We start from the raw sequence: 11231 nt of genomic DNA on the forward strand, positions 1-11231 counted from the left end.
CGCCCACAGAAGCGCCTCTGGCTGTCAAGCGGCCGGGCGGTGCGTGGCTGCTGAGGTGAAACAGCGCCCCAACCGCCCCCGAAGGCCGAGGTCGCTGCGCGCATGCGTGCAGCCCTCCCGGAAGCCTCCATCTTGCGGCCGGCTGTGGGTGACGTCAGTGTATGTTGTGGCCGGGCGCAGTGGGGGCGCTGCTGGCTGGCTGCTTCCCGCCGGGAGGTCGCGGGGGTGGGGGGGTGGTGCTGCTCCCCTGGGCAGGCTCAGTGTTGCCGGGGGGACGATAATTTCAACCTGCGCACGATGTACGCTCAGAAATAATCAAAGTGTTCAAAATGTGGGATCATTTTTGAGGCGGTTCATTGATGCAGCATATGTAACGCCCAAGTCGTTCTCGGGGGTTGTAACTGGCTTTTGGGCCTGCTGGCAGCACTTATTATGACTGCTTGCCTCAAAAGAAAGAAACACTTGCGCGTACTCACTGGCACGTTACAGTGAGCAATATGAAGTAAATAAGAAGATGGTCTGTTTGGGTGTAGGTTGTGGCCATGTTGGTCTAAGGACATAGGCAGACAAGGCTCTTTGGGTAAATCCAATATCTTTTATTAGTTCAACTCAAAAGAATTGGAAAGATTCTTCTTTGCAAGCTTTCGGGTATAAATACCCGTCGTCAGGCTGAGGAAGCATCTGCAGTTGGCGGCTGCTCCTCCTGGATGGAATGAAGGTTTATTTGCAGGCTTATTGGCACACTGTGTCAGGGTACGATAGTTTTTCAGCAAACACGGTAAGTGAGCTTCCAAAATGATGGTTTCATATTTGAGACCTGGCAATGCTGGGCAGGCTCCAGCGTGCCCAGCCAGTCCCTTGGTGCCCGGGCCAGCCTGCACCCCTCTGTAACCCCAAGTGACGCAGGCAGTAAGCAGGACGTGCTGGGCCACAGCCTTCATGGGGCAGGGATGCTGTGGCACCCTGGGCACCTCCAGAGCCTTTCTGAGGTGTGGCGCAGCAGGAGTGCTGGGAGGAGTGCCTGCGTGGCTCGCCAGGTCAACCCCAAGGGCTGAAATAAGGATGCATTGAGTTGAAACCATTCTGCCCTGTTGCTACCGTTTTGGCAGCAGAAGAATCCGTTATTTTTCTAGAGCTGAAAGAAACCAGTGGAAACTTAGAGCTGCCATTTTTCAAGGGAGATCTGGCATCACCCCAGGCCAAAAGCCACTGCACCATAGTGCTGTGGTGGGGGATGAGCTGAGCCTTCCAGCCTTTCTCTGGTCTGGGAAGGAAGCAGGTACAGCCTGGGCCAAATACTGGGAAGAACAGTTTTGTTAGAGAAGGGACAGGTGAGCAACACAACTGGCACTGTACTTATCAGCTCACCCGCCCCTGGAGGGGGCGGTTGCCTCATGGCACATGGGTACATAGCTAAGTGCTAATTTCTGAATTCTTCTGGAGGTATTAGATGTCCCACCAATTTTTAAAATGGATTCATTTAACTGCTTGTAAACTTGGTATGTGGACAACCACCATATTACAAAGGACAACATATCAGGTACTATATTGCACAGAATGAGCTCATGTTGGCAACAGACTAGGTGACCTAATAGATATGTTCTATTTACATACATACAGAGTGTTTAGGCTTTTAAGGGACTGTTATATCATCTGATTTTAGGCTCCTGCATATCACAGGCCATTAGATTCACTCAGGAATCCTTGCATATCACCCAATAAGTGGTGTTTGGCTAAAGAAAAGTTTCTTAAAATAGGGCATGTGTATTCGTTCCTAGGAATAGGTAGCAAAACTTTCTAGAGGGCATTGGGGAAGAAGGAACTGGAAAAGGGAAATTAAAATGGAAGAAACAGAACAGTTCTATAGTATCTCTTAGCTTGCTGCAGAGGTCATGGTGTGGCGGTAGTGACATCAAGTTATTTTTTATTATCCATATCATGGGATCATGTTATGGATAGTAAACCTGGAACCCAGCAGTGTAACACACTTAAAAAAGGGTACATGACTCGCCAAAAGTTTGGGAACTGACTGAAGCATAGCTTCTAGAAAAGGCTAACAGGTTTGGTCTGAAGATGCCAAGAGATGGGGACTCCACTGATTCTCTTGGTTGATTGTTTCAATGGTTCATCATTCTCATTGTTAAAAAATGGAGAAGCAGTCAGCTGTATTAGTTTGAGGTCAAGCAGAAAGTACAGTAGCGTGGCATTGTGTAGAGACTAACTAATGTTAAGAGGGACATCACATCTGACAACATAGGCAGTTGCCTACAAAAGCTCATATTTCTTTGAACAACTATTAAAAAAGTGTACCTTACCTTCTATTTGAATCTGACTTCAGCTTCTAGATATTGGTTCTTGTTATAACTTTCTCTGATGGATTAAAGAGCCCATCAGTGCACAGTATTTTCTCCCTGCAGAAGTGATTGAATCACTTTTAAATCTTATTCTGATAGACTAAACAGATTCAGCTCTTTAGGTCTCTCCCTATAAGTTATTTTCTCCAGGCCTTAAATAATTTTTATGGTTCTCTTGTGCTCCTCAATTTTTCCATCTCCCTTTTAAAAACACAGACATGAAAACTATTCCTGGTATTCCAGTAACAGTCTAATTGTGATGGTATCTACATACCAGTTTACTGCTCCTACACCTCCTTCTATTGGTCCTCTATTTATAAATAAAAAAATGCATTTGCCCTTTTTGTCATAGCCTCCCGGGGAGAGTTCTTGTTGAGCTGCCTACTCATTCTGACCCCTAGAGCATTTTCAGAGTTACTGCTGTTCAGGATATGGTTCTCTATTTTGTCAGTATGACCTAAATTACATATTCCTAAATATATAACATTTGGTTTGCCCTATTAGCATGTATTTTGTTTGAGTGGCTCCAAGGGAACCAAATCACTTTTTATGACTACCCTATCCTCACAGTTATTTACAATTCTGAACATCTCTGTGTCATCTGCAAATTTTATAAGCAGTGCATATATATTTGCTTTGTGATCACTGATGAAAATGTTGATTAGTGTTGCATCTAGTGCCAGTTCTTGTGGAAGTCCACTTGAAATAACTTGAATTGTTCAGGATAGCTCATTCCCAACTACTTTTTGAAACCTGTGAGTTAGCTTGTTCTTAATCATTTTAATGTGAGCTGCTTGGGTACTAGTTTTAACTTTTAATCAGAATGTCATGAAATACCAAGTCCAATGCTTTACGAAAGTGTATCTTAGATTTACAGTTATCCTTTTCAGCCACATTTTTAATCCCATCAAAGAACGAGGTCAGGTTTGTTTGACAAGATCTATTTTCCATAAAACCACATTAGCTGGTATTAATTTTACTCTTCTTGTTTAGTTCTTCATTGATTAAATCCTATAGCAGCTTTTAATTACCATATTGTTTCAATTTTATTTTGACCCAGCATTTTTGGATTCAATTTTAGCAAAAGCAGCTTTTCCCCTGAACATCAGTAATGTTCATGAACAGGAAACATCAGTAATGGATGTTGGCTGTTCCACCAATCAACTGAAAAAACAGGACTTTTTGCAGTCCATTCCTCATTTAGAGGGTCCCGTTCCTCCACAGGAACATCAGTAATGTTTGTGAACTGATATTGCCCTTACAATATCCCACAGGAGAACCTAATAATCAAGGGAAGGACCCAGTGGGTTAAATGCTCTAAACATATTAACATAAAACTTCACAGAAAAAAAAATTTGTTCTTATATCCTTATTGCCTACACAAAAATACTGCAAGGACAAAAGTCAGCATTGTACTTTTTGAGTTAGAAGATCATTCTCTTAATCTTTATGATTAATGATCTTTTAAGATCATTCTCTTAATTCTAGAATCTCTGACAGTGTTTCATGGCTACGGGGGTTGTCAACCATCTATAAATGTATGCGCGGTCTGTAAAAGAAGTGGTTAAAAACCCTTGTCCATAAAGTCCATAAAAATATTTTGAAGTCTGTAAAATTTATCGGTGCTTGGCAATCCTTCTCTCTACACTGCTGTCCATTGAGACAGAAACGTTTGGGTACTGCATGTGAGGGAAACAGGATTCCCAGGAGGCAGGTAAGGGTGGGCCTGGCTGGCAGGTAGGGTGGCCATTGGTTGTTTTATACTGAACCATCCTGTTTTTAAACTCTTTGTCCCATGAGTGACTGGTGCCATCTTAGTCAGGGGAGGCACGTGCCCCCACCAGCGACCAGTCAGCAAAGTGGCTGCGGTGCTCCTGGAAGTGTCCACAGCGCTTCATCTGGTGCTCCCACTCCCTGACCGGTGTTTGCACCTACCTGCCCTGCCCTTCGCCTAAGCGGGGAGCAGGGCATGTCAGGGGGTGCATCAGTGCTCTCAGGGGGTGCATGTGTACCCCCTATGCATCACCACTGCTTTGTCCCCTGTCCATTTCTAAATGAGGAACGGACTGCAAAAAGTCCTGTTTTTCAGTTCATTGGTGAAAATACATGTCGATTATTTGTCCTTACAATTCTATTGGCTGTGTCTAGAGGTAGGGCAGTTCACATCCAGGAGGAGCAGGGTTCCCAACCAGGGAGGGAGGTGGCCTTTATGTGGTGGTCCTGCATCTTGCTGTTGATTGTTCCTAGGACTCAGTGGCCCCACCCCTTGCTGCTAATTGGCCTGTTGTATTCTGGGGATGTGTCAGTGGCCACCCTACTGGCAGGGGTTGTGTCTGAGCATGGCGGGGGGCAGGGTTTGGACTATCCCCATCCTCCACTCCAGTTCAGCAGAGTTCCACCTTGGGGAACATACATCCCCTGGGGCAGGAGAGGGTAGCATGGAGGTGGTTGTGGGGAAAAGCAGGGTGCCCTGGGGCTGGACACAGAGCTGGCTGGTATGGCCTGGGAGGCAGCAGTGCTCTGGGGATAAAGAAGACACAGGAACCCAAGTTGCCACAGAGAAAGCAGGGTGCCAGTGGGCTCTGTGCCAGAGTCTCAGCCTTCTGTCCTGCTGGGTAGAGGCTGCCCACAAAGCAGCAAGGCCTAGTTCCCACTACCCCTGTCTCTATTGCGGGGGTGGGCAAAATGTGGCCCACCAGGCCATTCCATCTGGCCCGCGGGACCCCTAAAAAATTTAGAAAATTAATATTTATCTGCCCCTGGATGCCTGTCATACGGCTCTTGATGGCTCACCAAAACTCAGTAAGTAGCCCTCCGCCCAAAATAATTGCCTGCCCCTGCTCTATTGTGTGGGCTCCCTGCAGGGCATCCTGAGTCTGGGCATCCTCTCTTAGGGCTCTGCCTGGCAAGGGGAGCTCAGGTACTGGCTCCTGTTGCAGCAGTCAGCTGCTGCATGCATGCCAGAGGAATGTAGCTCCTTTCCCTGGTCCATACACATCAAGATGGCTTCAGGGCAGCCTAGGAGCTCACAGAACAGCCTACAGGAATTCTGGGTTCTTTTTGCACCAGCCTCCTTAGGAACCCCCTGTGGTAAATCCTTTCTGGGGATTGGGAGGTCACACCCCTCCGTGTATTCTCTGCATGTGCATGCACTAATTCAAATTACATTACATAACATTAAGTAAAAAAAAGTCAGCAAAAACCATAACATCAAAAATGTGAAGACTGTTGGTAAAAAAAAAAAAAAAAAAAAAAGTTCTTGCAACCCTGCTGGCCACCTATATGGGATCTACTACACAGGTTTCTGATATAGAAGAGCCCCTGTAACAATACAGTTTTTCTCACCGTATATTACAGACAGGTGTCTATCATGATAAGTAACTCATCAGGTTCTTTAGTTTGGTTCTGTTGCCTGTAACAGATTCCCCAAGGAACCCAAGGAGCTTCATTAGCACATTGACCTATATGTGCAATTCTGGGTGATAAGCAACTGTGGAAATGGTATCTGTAGTGTAAAATGTCATCTCCCCATCTCTTTTATACATTTTATCGTTCCTAATCAAGTTATACAGAGATTTTAAACATTCTGATCAGGCAAATCTTCCCACCAGTTTCAGTCATGCCAATTATATCAAATTTTTCTCATCAATGAAAATTTCCAGATCTTGCTTGTTACCCAGACTCCTGGCACTGGTTTATGAGCAATTGAAAAATTTCTTCTAATTTTCCTTTCAATGTTGGTTGGCCTAAAAACTTACTTACTATGACAGTTCTATTTCCATTTATATTTTTGTACAGTATTATCACCATGGTATCTGATTACCTAAAATTATTCTACTCAGTTTCAAACAAGACATATTTAATGGATTAGGCTAATTTGAGAATTGCACTAACTGATGAGCCAGGCAATATTCAAACCTACTGTCTATGATCCATAATTATTTACCACGGCGCTGGCTCCATTAGAACACAGTCCCATTAGAAACATCTTCCCTTCAAGAGTCCATTGCTGTTGCCTGCATTATGCAAGTATGCACATACTTAACGTTATGCACCTTCATAGACTTATTTTTGGGATTATTCAGAATCACAGAAAAATCACCAAATTGTAGAAAAACAGGCTTGTAAAGACCTCAGGAGGTCATTAGTCTAACTTACCCCAAGCCAGATTCAGACTGTGTGGGCTCCTTCTGGGCCAGATCCAGGGGGCCCAGTGGCAGCTGCAGTGGTTCTGGGCACAAGAGCAGGGGCCCAGGCACAGTGGGGCTAAGCAGCAGCGGCATGGGTCCAGTGGCAGTGGTGGTATGGAGGCCGTGGTGGGGGGCTGGCTACCACAGTGTGAGTGGGGGCAGTATCGACAGAGCCCTTGCTCATCCCCCTGCTGCCGATGGCCATGTTTACTGGGACCCAAGGGTCTTGAATTCTGTGTCAGGCCCTGCCCCACAACTCGTGGAAGCCCACTAATAGCTCAGTGGACCAGATAAAATGGCTCTGCGAGCCATATGTTTGACACCCCTAATGTAATCCAATTCTCAGTTCAAGGCAGAATCATCCCTCTCTAAACCATTCCAGCCAAATATTTGTCTAACCTGCTCTTTGAAACATCCAGGGTGGGAGATTCCTTAACCTCTCCAGATGCGCTGTTTCAGTACTTAACAACTTTCATCTTTAGAAAAGTCTTTCTCATTTTCAACTAAGATTTTCCTTGTTGCAATTTGAGACCATTACCTTTTGTCCTGGCTCACGGGTAGAGAGAATAATCTGTCATCTTCTTTATGACAACCCTTCAGGTATTTGACGTCTGTTACAAACTCCCCCCTCTCCTCTCCATGCTGAATAATATCAGATTTTCCAAGCTTTCCTTGTACGTCATGTTTTCTAGACCTCTAATAGCATTTGTTGCTCTCTGCTGGACTCTTACCAATTTGTCCATATCTTTAGTAAAGTCTAGGGTCCAAACTGAACACAGTAGTCTAGGTGAAGCCTCACCAATGCTGAATAAAGTGAAATAAATGCTTCCTGTAACTTGAATTCGACACTCCTCCTAAGATATCTCAGTATGCTATTGCCTTTTTTTGCAATGAGACCACACCATTGACTCCTATTTAGCCCGCAGTCCACTATAATCTACAGGTCTTTTTGTGCATTATTTCAGCCTAATCAGTCATTTCCCAATTTGTATTTTATATATGTGATTATTCTGTCCTAAGTACAGAACTTGCATTTTTCCTTACCGAATTATATCTGATTAATTTCAGAAACATTTTCCAGTTTGTGAAGGTCATTTTGAATTTTAATTCTATGCTCTAAAATATTTGCAACCCCACTCATCTTAATGTCACCCAAAAATTCACTATGTTTGCACTCAGTTCCATCTTCTGAGTTATTAATTAATATATTGGATGGTATTAGACCCAGGATAGACCCTTGGGAAACTCTTCCTCCCCATTAGACATTAAGCCACTGATGGCTACCCTTTGTGTATGATCATCCAAAATGGTTATGCACCCACCTTACAGTAGTTTTATCTAGACTGTATTTCCTTATCTTACTGACATTCTCATGGGAGGCAGTATTGAAACTCTTGCTAAAATTGAGGAATATCATATCAATTTCTTTTCCTCATCTACTAAGCCTTTCATCTTGTCATAGAAGGAAATGAGGTTTTTTTAAGCAATACTTGCTCCGGATAAATCCAAGTTGGCTGCTCTTTTCTCACCTTGTTATCCTCTGGGTATTTAGATTCCTTTATGATATGCTCCAGAATCTTTCTAGGTATTAAGTGAATTAAGTTTGTACACAAGTGCAGAATCATGGTCTATATTATTTTTAAATCAATTGTTTCTTCTGTTAACAAAGCAGAAACAATCAAGTGTTAGTTTTGAACCAATAGGAAATTAAGAAGTTGTTTTTTTTCCCTTTTGGAACAGCACAGTATTCAGTATTGCTATTTATTTATATTTAAGCTTATTGTTATAGTAGCATACAAGAAGCCAACTCAGGCTGAGCTCTAAGAATAGTCATCAAAACCTTAATGGTTTTGTACTTGGTGCCTGGTAATTACCAGGTACAAAGCCAGGTACTTTTCACAATCTGTAAAATTTGTGGTGTTGGACTCATCATCTAAGCGTTTGCTCCTCACTTTCTAGGTCTCATCAAACAACTAAAGTCCTATTTGTTCCTAGATTTTATAGAACTAGTGGAGAGTATAACATATGAAAGATACTATTCTACAGCATTCCTTTTGCTATCCCTGAAGTTACTCCAACAGAAAGTACATTAGGCATGTTAATCCTATTTTGGCTACCTAGCAGGCCTCTGATACAGTAGTCAACTACCTACAAAATTGTTCCCAGTGGTACACAAGTAATTACACTCCTATTTAAATAGTTCTAGTTAGATTTCAAGGCTATTAAGCCTTTTGCTAATGTAAATTGGCTGGAATGGAAGATTCCCAACACCTGGGACCAGGGCCAGATTAACCCTTTAGTGGGCCCTAGGCAAACAAACTCATGGGCTTGGAGCCAGTCAAAACTCAGCAAGCCTTCCTGCACGCCCCCCCCCCACCGATGCTGCCGCCCATGGAGAGCGGGGTTTGGAGCCGCCACTAGGAAGCAGCTGCTACGGCAATGAGGCCAGGGGAGGGGAAGAGAAGGGAGGCAGACAGACGGGGCCATTTGCGCCACTGCCATGGAGGGAAGGACCAGGGCTCCCCACAGCTCAGGGCCATAGGCATGTACCTAGTTTGCCTATGCATTAATCCTGCCCTCCCTGAGACCATGGATAATGACATAGCACATGGGCCATTGCTTGGCTGGAGTTCTTCCAGTCACAGAGGGTGTCATTTTGCTTAGTTCTGTCCATCTACATTCATCAGACAAAGTTAGGGGATAGGGAACTAGAAAAGGTTCATAAAATGTGCACATCACCTGTATCTCTGACATTGGGGGTGGTCAGAACACATTATAGACCTACCTGTTTCATTAGCCTTATTTGTGCAACCTTATTATTATAGGTGTATGTGCACATTTCAGACAAATAGTCCCTGCTCCAGTCAGTTTAGATCTAAATTAGACCTGACATAATAAGAAATATGCAGAGAGAAGGTAATGGAGGAGCTGATGGTAGGTGGTGACAGAAAAAAAGATTCTAAAAAACTGCATATTAATGAGTGCATCTTGCTAGAATTTGCTTGGCTTTTTATTTGGGGTTGTAGACAACACCTAGAATGGGGTCAGTAGCAGAAGGCTGACCAGAAGAGCTGAGTCTTGAGGGGTTTGAAGGAGAATGAGTTCACAAGCACTGCAAAAGCCTGGTGGCTATTCTAGGGATGGGACCTGTTTGTGGGAGAAAGATAAAGGGACCATCAAGATGAGCAGAGCACATGCAGAACAGCAGAGCACAGAAGGGAGCACTTAATCAGGCATGAGGTAAACAGGGCAAGCACCTTATGCAGTTAACCGTTTTTAATTTCAGAGAGTCACCTGTTTTGGTGATTCATGTTTTAGTTATAATTGAATGTAAAATGTAATACTTGGCTGGTAGGACTCTAACGTATGCACTTGAGGAAGTCAAAGTTCATCCAAGTGAGGGCAGTAGTACATCCATCCAAAAGTGCAATAGATCTCTCTGTGTTTAGTGTGACTCTCAAAGAAAGGAGGGCCTGTATTTATTAATTTTATTTTTGGAAGTGAGGATTTTGGGGTATTCTCCTATTACACAGCAATAAAATCCCGTCCATTATAGAGACGTTAAATATCACTAACTCAATAATTTTTCATATAGCAAGTACTTCACAGTGTGCAAGGAACATGCGTTAGGTTGTTCTACTTTAAATACTGATACAAGAGAATAAAAATAGTTTTAATTTGACTCAAGCAGAGGGTCCCTTAGGGTATGGTGTCAATTTGCATTGATTAGAATGTGTTGTCTTATCTCTAAAAAGTATTATTTCTGTTTTCTGCTTTCATTTTTTGTGGTCATGACTAACATGTGAACTTAAATCGTGCTGCCTTCTCAGGAGATTTGGGAAGTCCTGAAAACTAGTGATACAAATCCTACTATAGAGAACATGTTGTACTAAGACTGACAGTCTTTGGGTGGGCACATTTGAGGGATACTGTAAGATTCTAAGATAATTCACCAACCTAGTGCTTTAGAAGGAACCCTACAAAGAAACTTCTTTTAAATGCTACTAGTTTGGCTGGCAAATATTGGGAACATTGCCATAAGGATTCAAGACTAGTATTGATATAAAATGAAAATATACATTATTTTATAGTGTGTGCCCATGTCTTAATATCATCACTTTCCAGGAAGCATTCTCACCTGGGGGAAGAGAGGCAGCATTCTTCATCTGTCTCTTTAGTGATGTCCTCTGACTGATGTTGGAAATGGTATTGACAGTACTGCAGATGGAACTGTCTCAGGTCTATTTTGAATGAAAGAGGAGACGGTCACAATAGCATGGGGTACATGAAGGTGAATAAAGGGAATGCAGAAAATCTCCAGTACCCTCAGTGTTTTTCTACCAGACTGAATGAGTCATAGTCCCAATTTATGTCCTAATAAATAGTTAATACTCAATTTAAATTAAGTATTTAGAATCTAAGTAAGGGAGAGTTTTCTTGCGGTTAGATCAATGGCCCTGGGAATTAAGATTGCTGAGTTCTATTTCTGGGTCTGCTACTAACTCAGTGTATGACCCTAGGCACGTTAGTTAACCTGTCACTTTACATCTCTGTAAAATGGGGATCATAATATTTACTTCACAGACAGATTGTAAGGAATAATTGATATTTGTTAAATGCTTTGACATCCCCAGATGAAAAATGCTGTTTTGTGTGTAAAATACTATCATTACTTAACCAACATTTT

The sequence above is a fragment of the Alligator sinensis genome, unplaced genomic scaffold, assembly GCF_000455745.1.
Source record: "Alligator sinensis unplaced genomic scaffold, ASM45574v1 scaffold74_2, whole genome shotgun sequence".
NCBI classification, from domain to species: Eukaryota; Metazoa; Chordata; order Crocodylia; family Alligatoridae; genus Alligator; species Alligator sinensis.